Genomic DNA, 27,088 nt, shown 5'->3' on the forward strand with positions numbered 1-27,088 from the left:
GACAAGAATCAAGACATCAGGGAGGATCACTGCTTCCATTGTGGGTCTGCTAGCAGAGAGAGCTCTGCTCCTTCTAACTCCATCTCTCTGCAGAGTCAGTGACTCCTCCACCATGTATTACATTTTATTCTATAAGTGCAAAGCGATTTCCATTGAGGGTAGGGACAGTGAAGCACAGAGAAAGAGGAGAATAATATCTCATCTGTCTTTAATCCCCACCATCCCAAAGGATCCTGGTGCGGTTTGCTTTAGTTTCTATACGTATGCACAGTTAATTAGCATTACCACAGAACTGCAGGTATTCTCAGACTTAGTAGAGGGAATATCTTGTAATAGAAGGGTAAGCAAATTGTTTCTGCTGTTTCCATTACAGCCAACTTTGATTATCCAGGGTAATGGGATAACAGGGACAAAGCAAAAACACGGATAACATGAGACCTATGCAAATTAAGCTGGGGGAAAAAAAAGTGATGCTGAGAGTAGTGGAGGAAAGAAAGGTCAGTGATGCTGATTAAGGAGCATGGAGATCCCAGTGTTAGCTCTGCCTTAAGCTCACAAATCCATACACAATGGTACCTGGGCACAGTAGTTATGGAGTAAATCTATAGGGCTGTCACTGTGAGAGGGAAGCAGAGACATCCCCTGCACAGCAAAGCCAAGCTGCAGCAGAGGGAGGCGAATTGCATTAATGCCTAGCATTTCAAAGCCTCTGTGTGAGGGATTTGTCATTAAAATGAATAAGATTTGGGCACTCAACCCACCTCCTCCCTACATGAGCAGGAAGAAGCCCAATTTAAAGGTCAGCATCTTAATGGTTTTCGCTGTGTATATACCAGGATAATTCCTCTCCAAACAGAAATCCAGCACCTCCTTGGTGAGCCACAGCCACTGTTTGAAGGAGCACAAGAGCATCTATAGCTGAGGAGGTACAGGAGTACAGACAGGTATAGCTTCTATGTTAAAAGAGAGTGGGAAGAGGCTCCAACTTCTTCTCCTTGCAAGGAGGAAAGCCCAAGATGAGGAAAAGGAACAGCACTGGAGTTCCTCTGTAGTCGCTCAACTCAGCAAAGACCAGATTCACTCCACTCTGTCAAAGGGGATGTTCAAATCCTTGGCACCAATATCGTGGAGGCAGCTCTGAAAAATCTCTGGTGGTGGGTGGATAAAAAGGGCACCAGTGGAGATGAGACAGAAAGAAGAGAGGGAGGAATCTTAGAGGAAAAAGAACCTTCTTAATAGATTTTATTGATTTAACCCATAGAGAGAACAGTAGGGGGAAATATATGCCATTTAAATGTAAACCAGTAATAAAAATAATCATTAGAGTCATAATCTCAATCTGTTAGCATTTTATGTAGAAAAGATCTTAGTGGGAAATATCTTCTGAGTAAACTATTTTCATTTACTTATTATGAAGGAGTCTCTTAAATATAACTCAATCATTATCGTGGACTTTTTTGCAGGAGTTGTTATCAGTACTCAGCTCTTGCAAGTGCCTGATGATTTCACAGCCCCTGTAGAGCCTGACTTGGAGAAGCTGCTGGCCCATCATAGTTGGGATCTCCTGTCCATGTCCCTGTGGATGTTCCTGTTTCCATACTGTGGATTTCAATGGCAGCTAGAAATCATCACTCTCTACCCAAATGGTGATGTGACTTTGTGAGTGGCCAAGAAGCCTACATCACTTGCTCAGATCTTGTGAGCTCTAATTGAGAAAAAGTAACTTCAGAGCATGTTTCCAGGCCCTGCATATCCCAGAAGACGTGACAACCACCTGACCATCTCTTTTAGCTTTCCCTCGTGTAAAAGAAGAGGAAAATGAGGAGTTTTCCCTTTGTGGAGGAACTGCAGGGCTGGCAGTGAAGATGCAGGGCAGGAAGCCCTTTCCTGGTGCAGGAGGGGAGATTGGATGTGTCCACTTGTCCATCTCAGAAGGAGCCTTTCTGGTCGGTGTCTTGTCCCCAAGATCAGTCCCCGTGGGGACACAGCACTGCCCACGTGCAGGGGAGGTCACTGTCCCTGTGAGTCCCATGCCATGTGCATCCCAGCCACAAAGAAAGGGATAAATACCCTCTTCTGCCTGGGGACACCTTTTAATCTTCTTGCTAGATTTTCATACACTAGTCCAGACTCCCAGCTGAGCCAGGCATGATCTCATTTAACATCCCATGCACAGAGGTAGCTAAGACAAGGCTGCTATTTTATACCATGCACTGGTAGGGGTGGGGATGCTCTCACTGGTGGCACTGGGGGCTCTCACCACCCTGCAGCAGTCATACCTTACCCCAGAGGGGAGAACATCCCATGCAGGTAGACACCTGGACCAGCATCCCCGGTGCTGGGAAGCCCATCAGCCCCTTGAAGAGCTGCTGGTGGCAGGACATTTGTGGGCAGCAGGTGCCAGAGCAGCAGCGCTCCAGGGGCCAGGCTACAGCCAGGGTTCCACACCAGCAGCTGCCACTGGCAGAAGCCACTGCAACTCCTGGAGGGGGTCTGGCCCCATGTCCACAGCCTGGGGAGCTGGTCTGGTCCTGTATCCACAGCCTGGGGAGCTGCTCTGGCCCCACGTCCACAGCCTGGGGAGCTGGTCTGGCCTCTGATGCCCTGCTCATCACCAGATCTCCAAACTCACAGTGGCCCTCATGCTGTGTGGGTAATTCAGGCTCACAAGGGGGTTATTAAAATCCATTCAAAGCTAATGTCAGCCACTTCGGTGTTAATGTCAGTGGCTGAGAGGCACAGCAGGAGTGGGTGGAGAAGGACTTTGATTTCCCCACTCAAATTTCCAAGCAGGGTGCGCCTGGGAGACAGGGATGGGGACGGGGAAGTGGTGTCAGGCGGGAGCGTGTGGTGCCACAGAGCACACACAGACAGGTGGGACTCAGTTTAATCCCGGCAGACAAACATTTCACTCCTTGTTCTGCCTGACAGCATCTCTCCCTGGCTGGCCATTTCAGAGGCACGTTATCTGCCAGGATCCCAGCAGGTGAGTCTGCCTGAGCAGTCAGCTCTGCACAGAGGCTGGGAAGGGGCTGTTGGTGTTGCTCCACGTGGGGATCCATCAGGGATTTCAGGTGGATTGGGTATCACACCCAGGCACTTCCCACCACCTGCATTTGGAGGTTCAAACCACATGCCCCAACTTCTGCCCTGACTCGCAGCCCCTCAAACCCGCCGGGGTTGAAAGCAGGGCTGGAGTTTGCTCACGGTGAGTCCGAGCCATCCCCTGGATTTTGAAAAAATCCGGGTAATTTCAGGATATGGCTAGCATCATGCAGGCTAAGATAAGAGTAATCGGAGCTCGGGGCCGTAAGCCGATTCCTTGCATATGACAGGAAGGAATTAGCCCAGTCCCTCCGCCCCGTGCCTGCAGCGTTTGTACACATGGGCACACACCTGGCAGGGGGCTGAGCCACCGGGACACGTGTGTCCCCATGCTTGCCACAGACAGGGTGACAAGGATCCTGTGCAGGCAGTCCCACGGGCAGAAGAAGGGGCACAGACAGCAGAGGAAATTTGCTCCAGCCATCATTCACAGGACAGGTATTGCTGCCCCACCTCCCTGCACTGGCACAGCAGTGCTGGGAACCCCCAGGTCTCCTTCCCAGGAGGTCCTGCCCTGGTTATCCCCCAGTTTCAGCATCTGTTTGCAGCAGGGATTCCTCCACGTTGGCTGAGACATGCATTGCAGTCTCTTAATAGCTCATCCTGTCTGGAAGCTTTTCCTCGTGTGTAAATACAATGTGTAGAACAGTGGCCTCATTTCGCACTATAGGAGTGCATCAGACACAGCTAAAGGTACTGAGGATGGCTTAAATGATCCAAGCTTAACATTTGGTTATGTAGGCTGAATATTTCAGTGAGTTTTTAGGTTAGAAGGTGCTGTAAATAGAGCCTGGCCTCCTAGACAGTGAATTTTACCAAGGGATTTAAATCAAGTCTGACCATTAAGCTTCATCCTTCTGACAGAAAAAATTAGTCTGGTTCATAAGCAAGGGGGGGGGCAGCTGCTGAAGGCAGACTGGTCACAAGCCACAATATCAAAGTGTTGAACAACATCTCTGAAGGGCAGCAAGTCCTGCCTGATGATACGGCCACAAACCAGGTTATTTTTCTTTAGCTTGTCTGACTTGTGAAACGAGGGTAACAAGCAGTTCTGAGGTCAAAGCCAGTGTTCAAAAGCAATATTTGGTGCTGCTGTTTTCACCTAGAAAATAGCTGCTATTCAAAAATCAAAGGTATTAGAGAAAAGTGAATCTCTAGTGGTTGCCAGCAATCAGCCAGATGGGTCAATGGGGTGGTTTAGGGTGGCAGGACAACCAAGATGTGTGGCACTAGCAGACCCAAGTCCCATCCTGTGTCCCTGGGGAGAGGGGCCAGGGGGGTGGGTGGGAAGGAATTGCATCTCCCTGCAGCTGGCACCTCGGGCCACATAGCAGGTTACCAAGCAGCTGAGAGAGGGAGATGATTTCTTTGGCTAGTTTTCTAATTTATCTAATGAGCAAGAAAATAAATCAAGCTGACATTCACCCAGGTGGTTTTGAGCCTCAGCTCCTCACAGTCCCCTTGTTCTCCCAGCCCATTTTATAACAAGGTTACAACCTGAGGACACAGCACTAACTCCTGCTATAATCTTTTCTTCACCAGCGTCACTTAGCAGATGGAGTCATTTAGATGTGCTCACGTTTAAATGAGTGGCTTGCCCTGAAAGGGACAGAGCTGGGGCTGCTGGCAAGGTTTTCGGGATCGTTAGCCTAGAAAATGCTTAGCAGGGGAAGAAGTTGGCAGGCAGATTTCACACGGACATGGCACTGCTGTCCTCTGCCAGCAAAATTACAAGGCTCGAATCCTGGAGCTGGATGGGGCCAAACCGTACACAGCAAACAATTTAATTGATGAATGAAGTGAATTGCCCAGGAGACGGGTTTGAGTCATCTGCTCGCTGCATGAAGCTGCTTGGAGAAGGGTTTGCACAGTTTGGTGTCGCCTGGGATGGGCTGGCTGGGGCTCCCCATGGTGGGAACCTTCACCAGAGCCCCCTGGGCATCTCCTCCCTGGCACAGCAACCCAGAGCTGTGAGCCTGGCTACCTCCAGGCTTGCCAATCCAAGGTACTTACAGCTGTTACTGCTCCTAAGCCTTTGTGGCTGGACCAGTGATGGGACCACGCAGAAGATCTCAGTGCTGAAAACTGAGCCAGCACAATGCAAGGAAGAACAGCACCAATCTAAACAGCAAAAGCTACTTTTCAGCTCCTGCAGGAAATTCCATAGCAGTCTTAGAGGTCTCCTCTCTAGCTCCCTGACCTCCTGCACCAGGCTACCTCCATAAGCTCCTTTCATTTGATCAAATAAAATAAATTAGTTCTCCAGCTCTTCCAAGGAGAATAGGCATAAAAATGTACATTGAGATGAATGCTTACAGCCCTTGAAAATACCTCTTGCTTGTGAAAAGCCTTCTGAGGAATGAATAGAAGGGACAATGATTACCAAAAAGGGAGGAAATATTTGACCCAGCCCTTGCGAAGGCTGGGGAGAAAAAGGAGAAAGAAGGCAAGGAGCTGAGACACTAATGGCAATCATTGCTCTGTTGGGAGCAATATCTCACAGTGTCCATGGAGATCAATTGCAAATTATCCAGCCTAATAGTTCTCCAAACAAACTCTTATTCTGCTCCTTTGTGGCAGGCATGGAGCTTTCTCTTCGAGGCCCATTTTACATCTTAGGTAACTCAGTGCTGGATGGTGTAACACTCCATTGTGAAATCCCTGCAGGAGCCTTTGATGCCTGGCATCTTCCAGACGAGATGCAGAGCTTATCAGCTCAAATAACACAACTGTCTTTTATCCTTTGTGTCCCAAGCCTGCTGTTTTGGCACTTATATTTGTAATTCATTGCCTGGCTCTGGGTCTGGATCCATCTGGACAGGCAAACTGTCTATCTGTCTGCATTGCTGAGATATTTGTGTCTGCCCCAAGGGACCTGAGCACCTAAGCTCTGCTTATCTTCATTGATGCTTAGGATCCTAATTGGTTAAAAGTCATTTTGGAAAGGTGGTCTTAAGGGCTTGTAGATGCTTTCAAGATGACTTCCCCCAGGCCAGGCTGTCCATCTTTCCCTGGGACTGCATCCCTGCTCTGCTCTGGCTCCCAGAGATGCCCGTGCTGCTCCAGCTCTGCTGTCCCTCCCTTCCAGATCAGTGCCAGCCCACGGACCTGCCTGCCTTTCACCAGCCCTACATTTTCTTCAAAAAAGGAAAAATGAGGTGGAAGAAGAAAAGGTGAAAACATGATAATAGCTGTGGGAAAAGGCGGCCGCTAAAGATTTGACAATGCTGGAAATAGAGGCTCAGAGAAAAGTTTTTCTCCAAAAAATTATTCTTTTCAACCTCACCAGCACACTGAAGAGAAGTTAAGGCACACTTTTTAGCACCTTTTGTACTCAAATTCGAAATTCACCTGTCTAACCAAGCAATAACAGAAATAATCTTTTTTATCCAGCTGAACATTTTGTCAGAGAAATTTGTTTCCATTAAGCTATTCCCTTTTGTCCTCTTAGAAAGCATATTTTAAATAATAACAGTGTAAAAAAAAATTACACACTACCCAAAAAACTCAACCCTGTCAACCGTGCACTTTTATACAAAAGTTATCTCCTTCTTTCAATGGATTGATGAAAACCCTTTTCGTAATGTCAAGGTGGAGATGAGGAAGAGGGAGAAAATTTCAAAGTGCCCAGCACAGCTAATCATTTGAACAGGGAACATGGGGCAAAATCTCCTCTTAGAAAACTGAGCTACAGCTTCAACATGAACCTGATGTTATTTTTCTGCTTTGTAAAATAGAATTTTGTAGAAGTTGGGATCGAGGAACACACTGCACTCCTCATCTGTAGGGGAGAATTAATGTGCTTTTTCTTTATTCCCTAAATCGCAAAAGAAGAATGTGAATTTAATCTTTAAAAAAAAACAAATTAAATATGCAACCAGGATAACTTTCACTGCTGCCACACTTTCAGGAGTGCAGCAGCTGCAGCTCAGGGATTCCCCAGGAAGGTCAGCACTCAGAGAAGGGTCCCACCAGGAACCACCCCATGGTCAGCAACATGAAAAACACTACCCTGGCTCGCTGGGAATGAATTCCATGAGGCTCCCCTTCCCCATGCACTCCTGGGGAGGATTCCCCAGCACTGCAGCCCTCTCCAGCAAGACTTGCTTCATCCCTGCTGTCTCCCACAGGCAGCTGTCTCACACCAGCTACTCCTCCCACTCCAGAGATGCCATGGAGCCCACCCCTCACCTCTGAGCCTGTGTGTCACTGCTGGTTCCAGCACAGTCCTGAAAGTCTCCTAGTTGCTGTCCTCAGGGGCTGGGGGACACACTGGACACGGCATTCGGGATCCCACGAGGTGGTCACCAAGCCCAGTATTTAAACTGCAAGGAAAAAAAGATAAAAAAGAAAGCATAAGAGGGAGTTTCAACAAAGGGGATAAAAGATTGATTGATGCTTTGATTAATACCAAGCCATCCCAGGGACAGAACGGCTGCTTAAGCCATGGATCAAACAGAGACACAGGGACCAGAGGTAAAGGGGAAGAAGACCACAGGGAGGTCCAAATGAGAGCTGCTGCTCAACAGAGTCACTAAAAGGGAAAAGAAATCCACTTGCCAGTGGATTTAGGGCGTTGAGAAATGCTGGAAAGGGACCTGGGACTGAAGTAAAAAGAATGGGACAAATGCCAGACGCAAGGATGGAAAAAGATGCAAGGAAGATGGATAGCTCTGGGTATGCCCAGGGCAGATGGTACAGAACATCAGTGCAGAGCTCCTGGAGGAGTGAGGAGCCACTGCCACCACCAGCACCAGCCACCCAGCATGTGCAGGTTTTAATAAGTTAAATAATCCTTGTTACACCTGAAGATTGGTCCCATAAATGTCCTTTTAAATCTTAAGTGTGATTTTATTGCTCTCAGTGGTCAGTTCCCACACCTTCATTGTTTTTCTATTACTTTTGGATGCCTGGCTGGCCAGGGCTCTCTCTGCTTCCCACTGCTGTCAATTCCTGCTCACCTGTGATGCCAAACAACCAGTAGGAAGAAGAAGTGACAGTATAACAGTACTCATCATCGTGATATTCAATGTCTTGTTTTATTATCATCTACACAGTAACAATAATAGCAATATTAGTGACAACCATTTTGTTACTCTTCCTGCTAGTAATATTCAGACATGACCTAAGAGGTATTTCAGAAAGACAACACAAATCCGGTGCAAGATCCAGGAGAATGGGGCACTTAATTAAATGTCAGAGTGATGGACAGAGCTGGGACAAGCCTGGAACGATATCAGAGAGCTGGACAACCTCTGACAAGCACAGGGAAATGGATGGATCTGGGACACGTCCCAGACCTTCCCCCAGCAGACACAGAACCCTCCTACCCACACACATCTTTAAACACAACATTGCTCCCTCTCTGTCACTGCTTCATTTACTTATGCAGGTGAAGAAATTTGCTGGGGAAAGCTGCTTTCCAAGCCATGTCACTGATCACAGCCTGGTCTAGTGACATTTTTATACCTCCAAATGGTGCAAAGGAAATAAAGAGCCCCATTGAAAATGACAGTGTCTTAGAAGTGTGTTTTACCAGCAAATGTGTGAACTCACAGCAGGTAGGGGTTTATTTTGCAAAAGATTTCTTCTCGTTTTTCCAAACTAGACATTCATAAGAGAGGCAGGTGGTGACCAGGGAATATGGAGAGAGAATGGCAGCCGGAGGGTGTTCCAAACCTCCAAGAATATTAGACAACCAAAGGAAGCCTGTGACAGATACTGGGCAATCTGTAAGTCATCAGGAAGAGTGCAGAGCATAATAGACTAATCAATCAGGCAGACAAGGGTGAAGTGTCATGGGGAGGCAATAGGTACTTGGAGGTCAGTTATGAAATATAATCTCTAAATTGGAAGGAGAAAGGCAGTAGCACAGGAACAATGACAAGTGTTTGAATGCAGGTAGGTGAATGTTGGATTGGTGATTTCCAGGAGAGTAAATGTTGGATGGGAATATTATGGGGGTAAGGAAAAATAACCTGGTATTTTAGAGACAGGCACATATTCTGTGAAGTGAAAGCTGAGCTGGCGAGACTTTAAAGTGTTGTTCCATTTTAGAAAATGCTGCTGGAAGACAGACGGTGGGGCTCCCTAGTGCTTGTTCCTCTGGGTTTCCAGGCAAAGTTTGTCAGGTTAGAAAATGTTTTTCCTAAGCTTAAGTCCTGCAAATAACAGCTGGGATCTGAAAGCGAAGCCAGACCCTTTCTAGCTGGTGCTTTCTCATCAGCATGCGTAATCTCTAATCTAGTTAGCTGAGATGCAGGGAAGTTGCACACTGCCACGCATGAGAAGATGGGGATTCTGCAGGTGAATTTAATTACTCCTTCCACAGAGAAAGTGGGAGTCAATAAGGCACCACTCACACTCCATTAGCTAACTGGGCTTCACAGCCCAACAAGAAACCAGGCAGCATCATTTGCTGCTCTTTCTAAGCTAAGCAGGAATAGCCCCCTTACACCCAAAGAAAAGCTTGACTTAACATGAAGTAATTTCTATCAACACTCTTCTGACCTTAACTGCATATTACCAAAGTGTCACACAGTCCTCCTAAGAACAGTTATACCAAGCAATTAGAGCTGAATGAACAATTCCTAATGAATAATCGTTTGGCAAACTTTGCCTCATTTTATGCTCACCAAACATTCACACACAGATTGCAAAGCCCGCACGTTTCTTTGTCAATGGATATCACTTGCTGGTTTTTTCCACTGAGCAAATAGCAACGTAACAGTTCATTGAAAAATCGACATTCAAGCCCAGGCTGGGTGGATGGGTTATGTCAGACACGTGGTGCTGTTCCTCCAGTTCCTCCATTGGGTGAGGGATCAGAGTGGCTCCAAGAAATGCACATCAGGACTGTTACCTCTCTTGTTTGAAATTCCCTTTTGCCAGACCTGTCAGTGCTGGAGCAGATTGAGTGGACTGAGCCATGGATATGGGCAATGTGGGAAGGGAGCCAGCTGTGGTCCCTCTGTAACTGATGGAGAGGGCCAGGTATTGTCAAAGCCACTGGAGAGGTAGACACCAAGGACACACTGGAGAACCCAGAGACCTTAAGATGATGACCCTGACTCTCTTAAACCCTTAAAAACACCTCCATGGAGGTGGAGAAAGGGGCACAGTGAGCAGCCCAGGAGGTGGAAGCACTGGTGAGGCTGGACCAAGGCTGGACTGTGGCTGAAGAAGCTGAGAACAACCTGTGCTGTAACACCCAGGGGAATAAGGGAGTGTGGGGCAATAAATCAGGCTCTCAAAGCAGAGCATATTAGGAGATCAATGGGACAGACATTAGACCAAAGCAGCGAACTCCAGAGAGACAGGAGCCATTCTTTTCCTCCTCATTCTCCCTTGTTGCTAAGGATTTTTTCTTCTCATTTAATACCATCTTCATTGTTTTTAAATGAACAGCAAAGCCAGTGGGCTCCACGTGGCATTAGCAATGTGTTTGTGAAAGGGAAAACGACTGGCTCCTAGCAGGATTTGATAAAAGCCTCTCCAAGTTCTGAGTGATTTACAGCTGGAGAAAACAAACACGGACTGATACAAATGCAGAGAGAGGCAGAGCCGGCAACGACATCCAGGTACACTCAATTACCAATTCATCAGCCCAAGTGAACTTGAAGGGCTTTTCAAACTCTACATGGCTCTAAATTAAAGGAAATGTTTAGATGGATAACATTCTGCAGTGGTGGAGAAGAAGACTAATTTGCTGATCTTCAGCTCAGGAGCCCTGGCCTTTCATGGGCAAAGGGCCACAGGAGAGGGGCGCAGGTGGCAGCTCCCACTCCCCACATGGGACCAGGGAATGGACCAAACATCAGGATGATGTTCACACACTGCTGCAAAGCTGTCAGCACACAGCTCTCTCTCCTCAGTGTGCCAGTCCCCAAACAGACGTTTTCCCCATCTCTACTAAAAACTTTGCTTTTACCTGCCCTGGAGGTAATCATGGCAAAGCTGTGAAAATAACCAATTTTTTGGTTCATTGGCTGAACTTAAAAAAAAGAAAAATAAAAGAGGAAAAAAAATCACTGCACAGTGACCCCAAATTGTAATTGTCCAGGCTTTCCAAAACAAAAAATTATCTATAAATATATAGATATATATAAAAGATATATATCTATGGTCAAACAATTGTTTAATTCAATCTGAAACTAACTCATGGGGAATGTCATTTTTTCCCTCCACCCCGTGCCCAGAAACCCATTTTTTCACGAGAAGAGATGATTTACAGCTCCACGCTCCAGCAGCACTGACACAGCCACAGCGTTTGATATCTCGCCCTGTTCCATGAGGCTCCTCCATGCAGGGGCACGGGGCCCTTCAGTGCTATTCTGACATAAACTCTGAGGCAGCTGGGGGTAGGAACAGGGGGAGTCTGGCTGCTGAGAGACTGCAGGGAACTCTTTGTTAGTTGTTCATGCAGAAACTGTTTTGATTTCAGTGTCTAATTGATATCTGGGGGAAATCTTTGCAAAAGACAGTGCATCCTCCCCAGACCCCACCTGTGTGTGCTCAGTTGAGGGGCCCCACGCTGCTGATGGAGCCCCAGGGCTGTGGGCATGTCCCTATTCCCCTGCTCCACATCCTCATCCCACAGGTCTGGAGAGCTGAACCATCACGAGAGCCCTGGGGCAGCTGGAAGGGTGGGTGCTGAGCTCCACTGCTGCTCAAATTTTTGGCAGAGAGGAGACTTTGGAGAGCTCTGTGCCGTGGTGTCTGTTCATCAGCAAGGAGAGCTGTGTCAGCCTCCAGTCTCCCTCAGGAGCAGGGACTGCCTGCATCCCTCTGGAAGCTGCCAGCATCATCCCTCCTCCTGCCAGAAGCAGCATCAAGCCCTGAATTTTCCACTGGATATCAGCCCTCCTCTTTCCTCTGGCTTCCTCCAAAGACAGCAGCCATCGCTCACACACGCAGCTCCAAGGCTGGCTCTGAACTATTTAAAAGCACAGCAGGTATTTTAATTATTCACGTCAAGCGCGCCTTGCTTGCTAACGACTCTCTGAAGCTGTCATAGCTGCATGGGGTGGAGCAGAGCCCTGCCAGCAGCTCCCCGTGGCCTGGCCTTGGGGCAAAGCCTGGCTCTGCAAAACAACCACGATCCAGTGCTGTCACTGAGGGCAGAGGTGGCACGGGACACTTGGGTCAGGAGCACCCTGGCTCTTCATTGTCCAGTCCTATGGTCACTTGCCCACCCAGCCCATGGTCCAACCTCCCTGCCTGGCACCTTGCATCCTCCAGCCAGGGGTATCAGCCAAATGCTTTGCTGTTACTGCGAGCTGCTGTGCCCCACACTGACAGATTAGCCCTTGTCGTATTTTAAGGGCACTGGAATTACCAAAATGCAAGGAAACAGAGGGGTACTTGTACAGCACAGCTGTAGATGAAGGCACTGGAGGGGATGACACACTTCCTTGCTGCCTTGAGCTGCTCCCAGAGTTTGATGCAAGGAAGTGCTTTGGAAAATAAGCCCTTGCCACCCTGCAGCAATGCTTTTATTCGCTTCTTCCTTCCCAGTACCATCAAAAATATTTGCTGCAATAGCATCACTCTTATTAGAGACATTAGGAAAAGGTTCTTTACCCAGAGCATGTCTGGGCACTGGAACAGGCTCCCCAGGGAAGTGGTTGCAGCACCAAGCCTACCAGAGTTCAAGAAAAGCTTGGATGGCTCTCAGGTGCCTGGAGTGATTCTTGGGGTTGGTTGTCTTGTGCAGGGCCAGGAGCTGGACTCGATGACCCTTCTGGACCCGTTCCAACTCAGGATATTCTATGATTCTGTGACTCTGACCCACATCCCTCCTTGGTGGAACAAGCTCAGCTCTCTCGAGGTGAAATATGCACAGAAAGAAGGATGGTGTCCCACCCTCATGGCTGGAAGGAATATAGCTTGTGTTGGAGGGAGCCAGTTCACCCCAGGCTCACAGAGTGCAGGTGAGGGGCAGAGACAGGCATCCCACCTGCAGAAGCATCAGAGCTGTGGGCTCCTTCATTTTTACCCCACTGAGTCTCAGATAAAGGCAAGCTTCCTTTAGAGACCTCAGGATTTCTATCTGAGGTTGATCTGGTTTTTTTGGAGGTTCCTCTCAGTTATTTCTCTTATTTCTGGTAATTAAGTGTCTCTTCTTCCCCACCTTTCCTCACCATTACCTCAAGGTAAACTTGGAAGATTTCCAGGAATATTCAGGACCCGCTTTCCCCCATGTCAAGATGAGCAAGAGCCTCATCATGGTAACCCTGAGCTCCTGGGTTCTTCTCTAGCAGCAACTCCCTGTGGGCAAAGCCTGAGAGCAAAGAGGCCCCCACAAAAGCACATCCCCTGGCTGAAGAGCCAAACTCTTCAAGCCTCCTGGACCATCAGAGCCAGCCCCTCTCTCTTTAACCTGCATGGTTTTTAATGCTAATTTCCACCACATGCCCAATTCGAAGCTCTAATAATGAACAACTGCTTTCTTCCTTTCCTTCTGATTTCATATTCATGAGTCAGGGTTTCCTGGCACTAAACATAAATGCTGAACGGAAATTGCTGCACAGTGACACGTCTGTGTAGCTTCACTGTCCATTTATTTGCCTTTTCAAAGAGCTGCTGTGTTAAGCAAACATCTCTGCCTGGATCCTATCTGGAGGAGTTTGTCTGGTACGGCGTGGTGCCTGCTGGGGTGGGGGAAGCGACTCGCTGTGGTGGTGGCTCACAGCTCTGTTTTTGCTCCAGGGTACTTCTTGTACAATAGTTTGAGCTCGGTGAATGTCTCAACCTTTTCTGGAATGTTTCGCTTGAATCTTGGCAGGATGTGTTCAGCTCTGACACAGCGAGGGATGAAGCAGGGAACTCCCTGAGAGGAGCACATCCGCTGCTACGGCTTGGACTCCACCGAGGGCTCCTGCAGGCAGCAGTGGGCAGATGTCTTGGCAGGGGAAGCAAAGAGGCACCTGTAACATCACTGGCCAAATTCTTTTTTTCTGGCAACTAGAAAATTCACATACAGATGCAAACAACAAAAAAAAGCCAAACAAAACCAATAAACGAACAAAACAAACAAACAAAAAATCCCAAACATTTCAGGCTTCATCCAAAATTCCTGCCATCTTCCAAAAGAGAGAGACAAAAGAGACCTTGCAAAAGGGAATGTTTTCCTTTAACCATATTGGTCCATATATTTTCCAGGTATTTTCCTTGAAGACCACACATCCATGTTGAATTGAACTTTTAAAATAGCAAGAGCAAAAAATAATCGAAATGTGAAAGTCAAAGGAATTAAATCTTCATGTATTTAGAGGTGAGCTGAGATGTTCTTCTCTGCAGAGATGCCAAAGCTCTGTAGCTTCCAAACCTTTTAACCTGTCTGGGATGGGAGCTTTAGGATCACAGATTGGCACCCTGAGGTCTCCTCTCCACCCAGTTCACCTTGCCCATGGAGTAACACATCTGCCCACCTCTGCCAGAGAACCCTTTGTCCCCTTGGAGACATCATCATCCTCAGCTATCTGCTCTGCAATCAGTGGCAACAGGAACCACTGTGTGGGACAAGGACAGCCAGGCAGGGCTGGAGCTGGGCTGTGCTGGCCCTGCTGCCTGGTCTCTTCATGGGAACACCAGCTGAGGGTGGCTTTGCTCTAAGGGGTGGGCTGGAAAGGGGAGCAGCCAATATCCAAGAACCCTGGATTGCTCTGCCAGCTCTGCTCCTGCACTGGTCACCTCCACGGGGCAAGGTGGGCAGTGAGGAACTGCAGTGGTGGACTGGGAACTGGCAGCTGCAGCTCTTTGGTTGTCCATTGCTGGAGGCTTTCCCTCCTCTCAGCTGCCTCCACTGTGGTTTCCTTCTCCAGGGCTCTGTGGATGCTCCTTATGATCTTGGTGCTCTGTTGCCTTCTGCAGTCATCCATTGTCTTTCCCTGTCTGCCTTTCCCCAAATACTTTAACAAATGAGCTCATAGGAAGGCAAGAGAGATGAGAGATGAATTTCAGACCACGAGAAATGAACTCACAAATGAGAAGCGTCTGCAGGCACCATCTGAAGAGCTGTGCTCCTGCTCATGGAGAACATCGTATGTGGCATGTGTTCAATCAAAGTAATCAATGGGGACCACATTTTGAATATTATCTACATGCAACAGACTCCTTGGGAGGAAATTATGCAGCAATATTTAATGGTGGCAATGATTCAGCAAGTAATAGAAAGAAATATTCCTCAAAACACCATCAACTTCTCATGGATAACTCCCAGATGGGACTGAGGGTAAAAAACCCTTTCATTAAAAAGCTATTCAGTTATGGTAAAACTGCCATATGTGGCTCACTGAGATTCTGACTGTCAGTGACTTCATCTTGAAAGCAGCTGTGAAATCAGAAAACTACTTCCCATTTGAGCAGGGGGGTGGAAATTGGTCCTTAGGGACCTGAAAGCAGAGCTCGATCTCATGCAGCTGAAGGTGTCTTACAGCTGGATGTCTAGGTTAAGGTAATTGTCTAGACTTCTTTTATCATCAGTGAACAGAGAGACGTGCACCAACCCCCAGAGAGTGATTCATTCTTCCTGTCTTAAACATCTATTTTTGGATGGGATGAATTACACTCTGGAGGTGTTCAACTTTCTCCACTGACTGTGGAGTCTGGATGATGAACTTGGCCTAGACACTTCACCTTTCTAGTGCTGAAACAGGGAGTGCTCCACCAGAGAAGACAACTCAAGTTGTGCCAAAAATGGTGGTAGGTTGGGAGCACCTGGCCAACACCACCAATGAACAGACACATGAGAAGCAATTCCCTCAGCAGACAGGAGATGGAGGAGGGAAAATCCTCATAATCACACCCCTGAGCAGTCTCAGTATTTAAAAAAGACCTGGGGATACACTGGTGCCTGATTATCTCATCTAGTTCTTTTATGTCATGCAAAAGGTACAGATTATATCCAATTGCTTTCTAAGTGTGACCTGAAAGTTGTAATTTTGCAGTCCTAGGAGGAAAGCAGGGACTGGCCTCTCAAGTGAGTGCAGCCTTCCTAAAAGATCAAGCCTTTAACTGATCTTGGGTCTTCCTGAGATTAACAATTCCAAACTTCTACAAACCCCCAATTTATTTCTGAGACACCTCCTGTATTCTTCTACCCATCTTCCCAGCCTTGAACAGCCATGTCTTGCAATTTAAGGGTTTGGTTACAACCTTGAGAGGTATTTTGCAGACAGAAGGTTTCATGTCTCTATTCTGCCATAGTCCAGGGTCAATGCTAATAACCAACACTGCAAAAATAATCCTACTGTGTTCTAGGAGGCTTCTTGCTGTAAGTCTTCCATAAATAAATGAGATTATTACCTTCCATGACTTCATGGAAGCCAGTTTTAGTCCTCTCAGAAGACCAAGTTCTTCGTGCCAGCTCAGGTTTTAGGTCTTAGAGCCATCTAAGCCATCTCTTAGAGCCATCCTGCCAAAACCTCTCCAGATTCCACTCCTGCTCTGTAACATGGGACAGGTTACTCGTGCAAAACCCAGGACTCAGGAACTCTACAGGAAAACCAGACATTTCCATTTCAAAGATCAACATGAGGAAATCAAAAAGGGAACTAAATGGCAGGAGAAGTCACCAGAGGAAGGCCAGGCTGCCATCCATACACAGCTTTCCAAAGGAAATCTTTGCAACTGGTTCTGAGCAGGGCACACAAATTGCAAAAAGTATGTCAGGACCCTTCTCCAAAACCAACAAATGTGGAGAAGAGTGAGGATAAAATTAATGAGGCAAAGAGTTGTGAGTGCTAATTCACCAGGAGAGAGATTTGTGCTCTTTCCTGAGGCCTGCTGCTGCCAGGAACAGGATGCAGCTGATGACAAGAAGCCCATGGCTGGAAGCCAAAGGGTTCCCTGGGGGCCAGGGAAATGCCTTGGAGACTTCAGATCTCTACACCAATTGGCTTACACCTGTCGAAAAAAAAATTCCCAGCATTTTTCCTGACTCATCTGGAAAATCAAGATGGATCATCCATATTTAACAGGCTGTTCACAGTGCTCATGGGAGCGTGTTCAAGACAAGGCAGAGCAAGACCTTCAGTTCACAGTGTGACACCAAAAGTAACACAGACATGTGAAGAGAGCATCCATCTGTCTATCCAGAAACATGGAACACACAGGATTCTTGGAGCCTAAGGGATATAAATTACCCTCTTGTGAATTGAGCAGATTCACTTCATATGACAGTCCAGCAGGACAGACACCAGTGCTTGGTTTCTCCTTTTCAACTTGCTTGCTCTTTTCCTTCCTGCTTCAACCACTGTGCTTCCTGGGACAAATTTCTACATCTCTGCCTCAATTTTCCTCTGTTTAAAAAGAGATTAATGTAACAGGGAAGTGTTGGAGATCTCTTAAGGAAAGCCACCACATGAGAGATTTTTCTATTTTAAATTGTGTAAAGTGCTAGCCAAATGCTAGTTCTTAAATACAGCTGGTGAATATATAAGGAAAATTGATTTTCGCAGGAGACTACATAATTTAAGTGAAAAGTCAATAATCATCTTTCATACCAGCATTTAAATATCTGAGCAAAAACACTCAAATAATGATATGTTTTGGGTTCAGATTGTGCACTGGAAAGAAGGGAACACACAGTGTTAGACTTAATACTATGCTGACAGAGAACACAAATGTCAGTTTGACCATCTAAGAAAAGATATTTTAAAATATATTAAATTAAATGACTCAGGATTACTCATGATGAAATCTTACATTAAGCAGTGAAAACTCTTATTTCAGGACAATTTTTGGGATTGCTAACAATGTAAAGAAAATGCATTTATGGAAAAAGCTGCCTCCCTTGATAAACACAGAGACAACAAGCTCCAAAGATGAACACTGTAACCCAAAATCAGGACGGAATGCTAAAGAGTCTAACAGAAATCTCAACAAATAATCGAGGGAAAAGGCAAAACCACAAATAAAAGTGGCCAAAGGAGACTTCCATGAAAGGGGCAGCAAGATAAAAGGGTTTGCCTTGCCTTATTACAAGGGACTTTATATAAAGTACAAAAATATGGACATTTTTCAAAACAAATGCAAAATTACTTTAATAAGAAGATGTAGCTCAGTTTGGAAAAAGGCAAAAACAAAAAAGCCCAACATTACAATATCATACCAATGGTAAAAGGGTTAATAACCATGTAATTTCTGGCAAAGGAATTAAATGTGACCAGCAGGCTCTACTGCCAGGCAGTCCTGGTCAGCTGTTAGTTCACTTTCCCAGCAGGAAGTTGCATTTGAACAAAGCTAAAATTTTTCATCACATGAATTATTTCTGGCAAGATCACATTTTAAAAGAATTAAGAATGTTTTGATAAATCGAACATTTCATTTGCAAGACTTCAGGAGAATTTTTCATTTCTATTTTTATCACAAAATAGAAAAATAGCAAAATCTTTAAACATTCATATCTAAATGACATTAAAATTAACCTGAGGTATATTTTAACAATAACATAATATTCTATTCAGAATGCAACCAAGTGTCAAAATCTTGTATTTTCCTGCAAGGTACAAATTTTTCTATTATGCCATTGCTAAATTTTCAGCCTTTCCACCTATTTATTCCAGAGCCTGTACTGTAACATAAGAAAAAGGCAGACTCTTGAAACCCTTAGGTATGTTGTTGCTATTTTAATGTGAAACAAAAGGAAATCTATAAGCAAACATATCTGCAGCCCACAGCATCAGACCAAAATATGAGCAACAGGACTGTAAGCCTGCAAAACACCCTCGGAGTGCAGTGAACTGCATTCACTCAGCTTAGGTGAAGAAATAGGAATTTAAAAATACTTTTGGGTACAGGAACAGCACCTGACTTTGTAGAGTGGCCATTCTTTGTGAACCTCTCTCTTTCTTACCTCAGTTTGGTTTATATTTAGAAATGCTATAAATATCATCTGTTTAATCAAATGAAAAAAAAATGTTTTGAGAGATCATTCACTCATTTATTCTCCCCAAAAGAAAGGCTGCCGATAAGACTGTCTGTTTTCACTGCATCTGTTCACTTGGCAGGAAAAAAATAATTTCAATGGAAACATTGCAAAAACCTACCCTTTCTACCCAGATGCTCTATTTCCATATTTCTGATGCCATCCTGCCTGCAACCACTTCTTTAGATTTACATGAATTAACTAGTGTAGGACAGATACCAGACTACAAAGTGCTCACAAAGTAACGATTGCTTTTGATGATGACTTTGGGAGTTCAATGGAAAAGCTGTAATCTCTTGTCCATGTACAAAAATAAACATTATGGGATGGGTTTAATACACCTAAAAGTTTCATCCCATACGGTGCTTTTTAAGTAAGTTTCAGAATGAAACTGCGAAGTAGAACAAAGTACACGGGTTCCAACTAGGCAGCATTTGTGTGAACTTCTGCCTTCATCACTCCCCCCATTCTTAGGGTTACTTTTGCAGCTATCCAAGATTTCTTTGGCACTTAAAAAAAAAGGTGCAACCACAGCCATACAGGCCTTTTTTAATAATGAAACTTACTGAGTTAAAAATCAACCTCACAACTCTTTTTAGAGAAAACCAATATTAATCTTCAAATTAATGTATGGACCAGAAGAACAACAGATACTTGGGAGATAAATTAGGAATAATTTGTGTCTAATCCAAACTGGACACTCAACCTCTTTATGTCTTTCCACAACCAAACTGAAGGGATCAACCAACAAGAAAAATCTGCAGTATAAATCTACAGCCCTGTTCTGGCTCTCCAGAGTTAATCGTACTGATTCAAAGTTTGTACAAGGCATAGAGCATGGGGAAATTAACCATTTTGATCTCAGGGAATTGGCAAAAGATGCAACAAAATGCAATTTTCCAAAATTATGATCCTTCTATTTTCTCCTAGAGCACAGCACCAGGAACACAGCCTTCAAGATTACACAAAGCACTCAGGATTTGTAAAATAATGATGATTATATGGTGCAGCCAGGGAGTAGGATTTTACCTATTATTACCAAGATTAAAAGAGAGGTTCTAACTCTGCAGAAGTTTGATGGTAAATTCACAGTCTTCTGGAGCATGGTGGAAGGCAGGAGAGCAAAAAAAAAAAAATTTGTCACAGTTTCTAGCCTGTTTTACAGCATCAAGTTCCAACTGCTGTCAAAATTTTTATAGACGTCAAGAAACAGATAGTAAAAGACAAAAAAAAATCAGAAAAACAATGAAAATGAACTACAGTGAGAGGGTTCTTTTTGCCAATACCCCTTATCATGCAACTGTGCACTAACAGTCATATTGTACTAAACCATGTGAGCAGGAGAATTCCACAGCCATTAGACAAAAACTCTTGTTACAATCCTTGCAAGGTCTGAATTTAAAAATAAGCCATCAAGATAAAAGCAATTGCTTTACAAATGGCCAGGCAAAAAGGGATTGATATAACATGATCAAGTAGCTATTGCATGTAATTTGATGGCAAGTCTGTATAAAACTTAATATAGCCTCTATTGTGCCTCTTCTAGATTATGGTCTTGATGTAACTGGCTCGTGAGTAGTGCTGGAGAAACTGCAGTGGGGAAAGGCACTTCCAACATGTAATTTGGTTTTGTCCTAAAATACAGACATATTGTCAGGAAATAGTAACTGTTACCAAAAATACTGCTGGAATGAAAAATCCTGTGTTTTTTCCAGTGGAAATAATCTTAGGAGAAGAAAATACCAAAATAGCCCACACTAAAACACAAAGTCCCTGCAAGAAGAACGTGCCCTGATTCAGCAAAACAGGTGAGGATGTGCTCATGCCAAGGGAGTTCTGCCCAGTGGAAATCATTTGTGTGTGACAATTTTAAGTTGTCTATGTCCCCTTATAGTCAGCTGGATGCAGAATGCTCCACTAAATTGGGTGGTAGTAGGGAACCTTCCCCTTCCCATGGCAGTTTGGGAGCTGTGGCATCAAATATTGGGAAAACAAAGACCTGAGAACTTCGTTCATCTGGGGAAAAAAACAAAGTGAAAAAAGTAAAAGTGAAGCTCTGCAACACCTTTTCCCTGCATAATTCACATCAAGAGAGGAGCAGAGGAACAGATCATTTAAGATGGATCTGCTCACTTTCAGATGTTGATAACCCATGGGATGTTTGGGGGTTTTGTCTTGTCCTGGTGCCAGCAGAGACAACCAGAACCTCTTTGGACCCTCCTAGACATGGAACACTGAAGTGTAAGGACAGAATTTAAGGGATCAGTTCTACTCCAGCTCATGATTATGTATAGCCTTGACACGGTTTGGATATTCCACACTTTGTGTCATTCAGATCTGAATTTCCACCGATGGCCTCAGTGCGAGGTGTGAAGAGCCTGACCCTTCCTCAAACAAAAGCAGAACTGCTCTCACTCCAGACAGGTCCTTAAATATTTACCTCAGAATCTGGATTTTCATTTTTGGCTCTTTGATCTTTTTCTTCCCCCCCCCCCCCCCCCCCCCCCTTTACTCATCCTGGAGTATTTAGTCTCATCCCACAGCTCCTGAGTGGATGTGTTAAGAATAAAATAACAACAAGGGGTGGGATTTTCCAAAGCACTCAGCATCGGCCTGACTCTATTCTCTTTGAAGTCAGCAGGAGTTTTATTACCAACTTCAATGGGAGCAGTTAAGCCAATGCTACACATTGTCACCGTGCATATTCATGAGGCAAGTAGGATTTGCTAATGGAACATGGATTCAAACGGCTGATAAGATTTTAGTGGAAAAGCTACTTGGAAAAAAAAAAAAAAAACAACAAAAAAATAACAAAACAAGTAATTCCATGAGCACCATAACTATGAAATCCTGCTTTCTTTGAGCTTGATTGACTTGGGCACCGAGAGGGGGCATGAGCTGATTGAAGTCCTTCCTGTGGGTGGGGTGCTGAGATTTGTGTCTCTCCCAAATGGATTCACTGGCATCAAATAAAGGCTCAGCACAACATGGCAGATTTTTCCTCAGTAGAAGTAGGGCATCTCTCTTCTACCTCTGCCTGTCTGCTCAAACCTTGAGGGAACTTGCTATTTTTGAGAATGTTACCCTCTATCAAATTCGGCTGGAGTTGGATAATGCACTTAAAAATTGTGAGGCATATACACACAGGTATAAACGCACTCCATGTGAGCATGAAATCCACGTTTTTGCAGGATCTGCAGGAAGGCAGATGTTCAGACTGCTCAGAATCAAGTTTTGAGGCAATGAAGAAGACGGGTTCAGAGCAGTTGAACAGCAAACAGCCTCAGATGGATGAGCCACAACCCACTGAGATTCTCAGCTATGGAGAAGGTGCTAAGAAAAGGGCAATCCTTGAGGAAAGAAGAAGACAACAATATGGTCCTTCAGAGGAATTAGAAAAATGATTGCTGAGATAAAACTATGTTCCAGATAAGAAACTGACATGTATAAATGTGACAAATTGCTCAAAGTACTCAAAATGTCTAAAAAAATACCGGACTTGAAAGGGTGGGGGATTTTTTGAGCAATGGAGGCACTGCACTTCTGGAAAGCCAGGGCATTTCCATTCTGGAAAGCCAAAGCATCTTTGGCTGCATAAAGAAAATGAGAGGAAGTGGCAACACTGAGTGGTCCCTTTGGCATCTGGGCTAAAACAATCCAAGAGGAAGACAGACAGAGCTGGATACAGTCCCCAAACTCCTTTCATATGGGAATCCAGACTCCCAGGAACAAAGCCTGGCAACGGACCTTCCCTGCCAAGAGCAGCCCATTGCCAGCCCAGGTGCTCACATGCACTGTCACTGCCTTTGGCACCAGGGATGTCCAAAGAAAAGGATCAATTCTCTCTCCACCCCACAATTTCCACACCGCTGACAACTCAGAAAACAATTCAAGAGGGAATTCAAAGGATCTGTTGAAATTTCAACGAGGAAATCTGAGTGAGTGAGCATATGTAAATAGAAAGAATGAGTAGCACATAATTACATCAAATTGTTACTTAGCAAGGGAAGTAAATAACCCAAAATATGCAGAGCAAAAAATGGCAATGAATTAGAACTAATTACTTAAGGCTAATTAAAATAAGAATGGCTTGAATTGAAATATGTTAATAGCATTGAACCTGCCTTCTACCAGGGAATTTCAATAAAAGTGATAATGTCACTTCAACCTTCACCTGACAGGGGGAGCAAAGTTGGGATTTGGAGCTCATGGCTGCTTGGGGGTACTGACCACAGCAATGCATTATTTATGATGGAATGGAATGGATTTTTCTGGCAGGTGCAGGTCTCCAGGTCATGGGTAGAAAGAGGTTTTCTTGGATAATGGATGTGAAGTGGAGAAAATACTGTGTCAGGCAAAAGCTAAATCCCTCGAAGACGAACAGATCCTGAGGTACCTCTCCATGCTGGGAAATGCTACAGTTAAAGAGAGAAAAAGAGAAAGGCATGGAGATAATGAGATCACAAAGAAGGAAAGAGAAAGAGGGAACAAGAGAGACTGAGGGAGCGAGGAAGGAAATAGATAGGGAAAGCTTAGAGCCATGACAAATCATCACCAGCTTCAATTACACGAGCCTGCTGGGCTATGAAATCTCCCAAAGGTCACTGGATTCCTGTCTTTGCAACTAAAAACCAAGTGGCTTTGCTGGTTCCACCCCACAGCCTGACTGTCTGGTGGGAGTGCCCAGGAACCAGTGTCCCTGCTGATGGCTGGTGCCTGCTCAGGCTGCAGAGCACTAACAAGGTGGTCCAGGGAGCATGGACAGCCCCAGTGAGGAGATGAACGTGCCAGAGCCATGCACCAACTCCCAGCACTTTGCCAAAGTGCTCCTGTGCCAGCAGATCAAGCCCTGCCAGAGAGCAGGGGCAAAGCTGAAGCAGCAGCAAAGCCTGGCTCAGCATCTTCTTGCCATGCCACAGAGCCCAGCTTGTGCTCCACCACCACCCTGTGCAGCCTCACACCCCAACACACCCACAGCCACTGATCCCAGCAGCCTTGGATCCCTGCTGGGCACGGGCACAGCTGCTTCAGTGGCAGCATCCACACATGGAGAAATCCTGATCTTCTGCCACAAGCAGAGAGTGCCCTGTCTGTGCACCACGCTCTGGGGTTCACCCCTTGGTGCTGAGCTGGGCACAAAGCTCCCCCTGCTCCTCCAGGAGCCCAGCTGTTAGTTGTGTTTACTGCCTCATTCTTTCCAGTCCCTCTGGTTCACACTGGAGGTGAAAACCTCTTAAGCCTCTCACAGCTCTGGGATTCCCATAAAAACCATGAGCTCCTCATCCCAGCACTCTGCATGAACAGGGGGCACAGAGAGGATGGAGGGTGGGATATGGCAGCAATGCAGCCTTTCCACTTTCACTCCATCTCCTGGGCTGGCTTTTGAGCCAACTGAAGGAAAAGCTGGTGCCAGGCTTGCTGCCAGCTAATGAATCCAACTGGATTCATCCTGGAGCTGTTCATCTGAGAAAGCTCTAAAGCCAAAGCACGGCTGGGCTCTGCACAGCAGGTACGGGATGCTGTGAAATATCAGAGAGGTGCTGCAGCTCCAGAGGCTCTGCTCTGCCCATGACAGCCTTCCCAGCATGGACCAGCTGCTGGGACTGGACTGCAAAGCCAGTCAGGAGCAAGAGTACAGACTGATCTGAGGCAATGGCAACAAGCCTTGGATTGATTACCTGAATTGCAGGCTGTGACCTACTGATGATCACCTCCTCAGAGCTCCATTTGCACTGAATGCAGCCAGGAGGGGTGATGGTGGGACACACCTTTGGAAAATGTCTCTGTACTGAGTACCAGGGCTCTACTTTGAGCATGCTGGTGGTTTTAATATTATTTCTATTTCTCCGGTCTCCTTCAGAAGGAAAAACATTGCTTAGAAAAACAGAGTTCAGACTCGCTGCTCCTCCTGTGCATGGAGGAGCTGTGGCAGGCCAGGAACAGGTTCCTGTGAGCCTGCTGCCAAAATCCTGACATCGCTGTCACTGCCCTGCCTGACCCTCTGCCTTCCAGGGAGGGAAGCCCTGGCACTGGTGAGGATGCTGCCTCGGCAGACACAAGCTGAAAGACATTTCCTCTTTGTTTCTCTGCTCGGTGTAATGAATCCTGCCTCCCACTCAGATCTGCTAAGTAAGAGGAGTTACTGTGAGTAATCCCCACTTCGGCGTCTTCGGCTGTAATCGCACTGAAATCACATTAGCTTTTTTTCTAGGACAAGGAGAAATTCATCAAATTGCAGTCCGGGGAGAGCACACACAAGAGAGAGAGAAAGCCAACAACACACACGTATCCTGCAAAAAAATCCCAAAGTTGACATTTACATTTCAAACACTTATAACAGCTAAACAAATAACAGTAATTATGCTATTTGCATACTTTGTTAAATAATTGTCTGTTAGGTACAGGCAGCTTGTGTGTGTGTCTGTGTGTATGTGCAAGGAGCAGATGCCTGAAACCCCAGGAAGCAGAACAGCTGCTGCTTCCCTTCCCAGGTGACCGGTTTGCTTTACAAAACGGTGACAAGTGACCCAAAGCAGTGGCCGGGGGGGGGTTGGATGTGCTGATATATGGGGCACGGAGGCCCTTGGGTGAGGAGGATGAGGAGCACGAGCTGTAATCCTGCTGCTCAGCACCCACATCACCCTCCCGGGCACACAGACCAGCTGAGTGATCTGGACATGAGCACCAGCTCTCGACAAGGTGAAGCTCCAATGCTCTGAGCACGAACTGAGGGTTGCAGAAACACTGCCAAGAAGAAGAGCTGTGGATGAAAGCAGGGGAAGGCACAAAAGCTGGACAGAGGGAGGCTCCCCCCTTGCAGTAGGAGATGCTGAACACCCCTCTGAGGATGATGCCTGACTCAGAGCCCATAAACCATCTCCTGGCTGGTGATTTCCCTCTGCTCCTGCAAAAGCATCTCAGCTTTCATGCCTTTCTGCTCAGCTCCTCGGGCAGACAGCTAATTGAAGGGTTTTTCTTTCATTTCTAGTACAGAAAACCCAGTAAATGCCTTTTAGTCTGCCCAGCTTTCCCCATGATTGGTTCTGTCTATCCGCTCACCACTCCTATCCAGTTTTTGTTTCTTTTTTAATAAGCTTGAATGATGCAAACTGGTGGAGAGAGGAGAAGCCTTCTGCCTCTTCTCACATGGTCAGAAAAGGTGGAGTGGAGCCAGAGCCACTGCATCTTTTCACAGCTGGATGGAACCAGGTCAGGCAGCTAATGCATTTCTCAGGCTCAGTGGCTACTTGTTGGAGACACACAAATGCTGCTCGGCTGCTTGAGTGCTGGAGGCTGGGAGAAAAAATTCCAGCAAGAGACATATGTGTCAGAATGCTGAGAGGGATGTGGTGCCAGGAAAGAGAAAAGTGATGCACACACAGAGAGCTCAGCTCTGTGCAACAGGAAGAAATGCAGATGGAATTAAAGGCTCCATGACTCTGAAACTGTCCCTAATAGCATCAGCACAGAGTGGAGGGTTCATTAGCCATAAGAGTGAGTGCTTGTGCCCTGTTCAGGGGTGAAATCCCAGCTCCAGAGGTTAAACTGCCCCTTAGTCTGGGAGCAAACCCCTGCTCACTCTGACCCCCCCCACCAGACAGTTTGTCCCCCCAAGCAACAGCAGGGAAGTCACAGTCCCAAGGAGGAGCCCAGACATTCACTGGCTCTGATCTGTGCAGCTCAGATTTTTAAGTGTACAACTAAGGGCATCCCATGGGGCTGGGGAAGAAAAACACTCCAAAATAACCATTCTCCCCTCAGAACATTTTCACTGGAAACGTTTATATTTACCCTTCAGAAAAAAACTTTTTCCTGATTTTTTTCTTTAAGTTGAAAGAACATTTTCCAGTTCAACTCTTGTTCTTTCAAGTAGAAATGTTCAGTTTTCTTTAATGACTCCTTTTTCCCCCACTACTCTGCTTTTTACTTAGAGTTAAAAAAAAAGGAGATGAGGAAAGGAAAACTAACAAAACCAGAATTAAATTTTTTACATGAGTTTCAAATAACTTGAAAAAAATTTATAAGCTTTATGAGTGATTTTGAAGGATGCAA

General features: G+C 45.8%; 1 protein-coding gene across 2 annotated transcripts in view; it reads right to left on the reverse strand.

Annotated features, from left to right (window-relative positions):
* The window catches only part of ELFN1 (extracellular leucine rich repeat and fibronectin type III domain containing 1), a 102,414-nt gene that overhangs the window by 38,492 nt on the left and 36,834 nt on the right, over positions 1-27,088 (reverse strand). For both annotated transcript variants that reach the window (XM_088174325.1, XM_014894367.2), the window contains exon 3: positions 7,297-7,430. The gene's annotated coding sequence lies outside the window, so the exon portion shown is untranslated. The remainder of the gene's footprint in view (positions 1-7,296; positions 7,431-27,088) is intronic.

This window comes from Sturnus vulgaris, chromosome 16, assembly GCF_052056855.1.
Source record: "Sturnus vulgaris isolate bStuVul1 chromosome 16, bStuVul1.hap1, whole genome shotgun sequence".
In the NCBI taxonomy this organism is placed as follows: Eukaryota; Metazoa; Chordata; class Aves; order Passeriformes; family Sturnidae; genus Sturnus; species Sturnus vulgaris.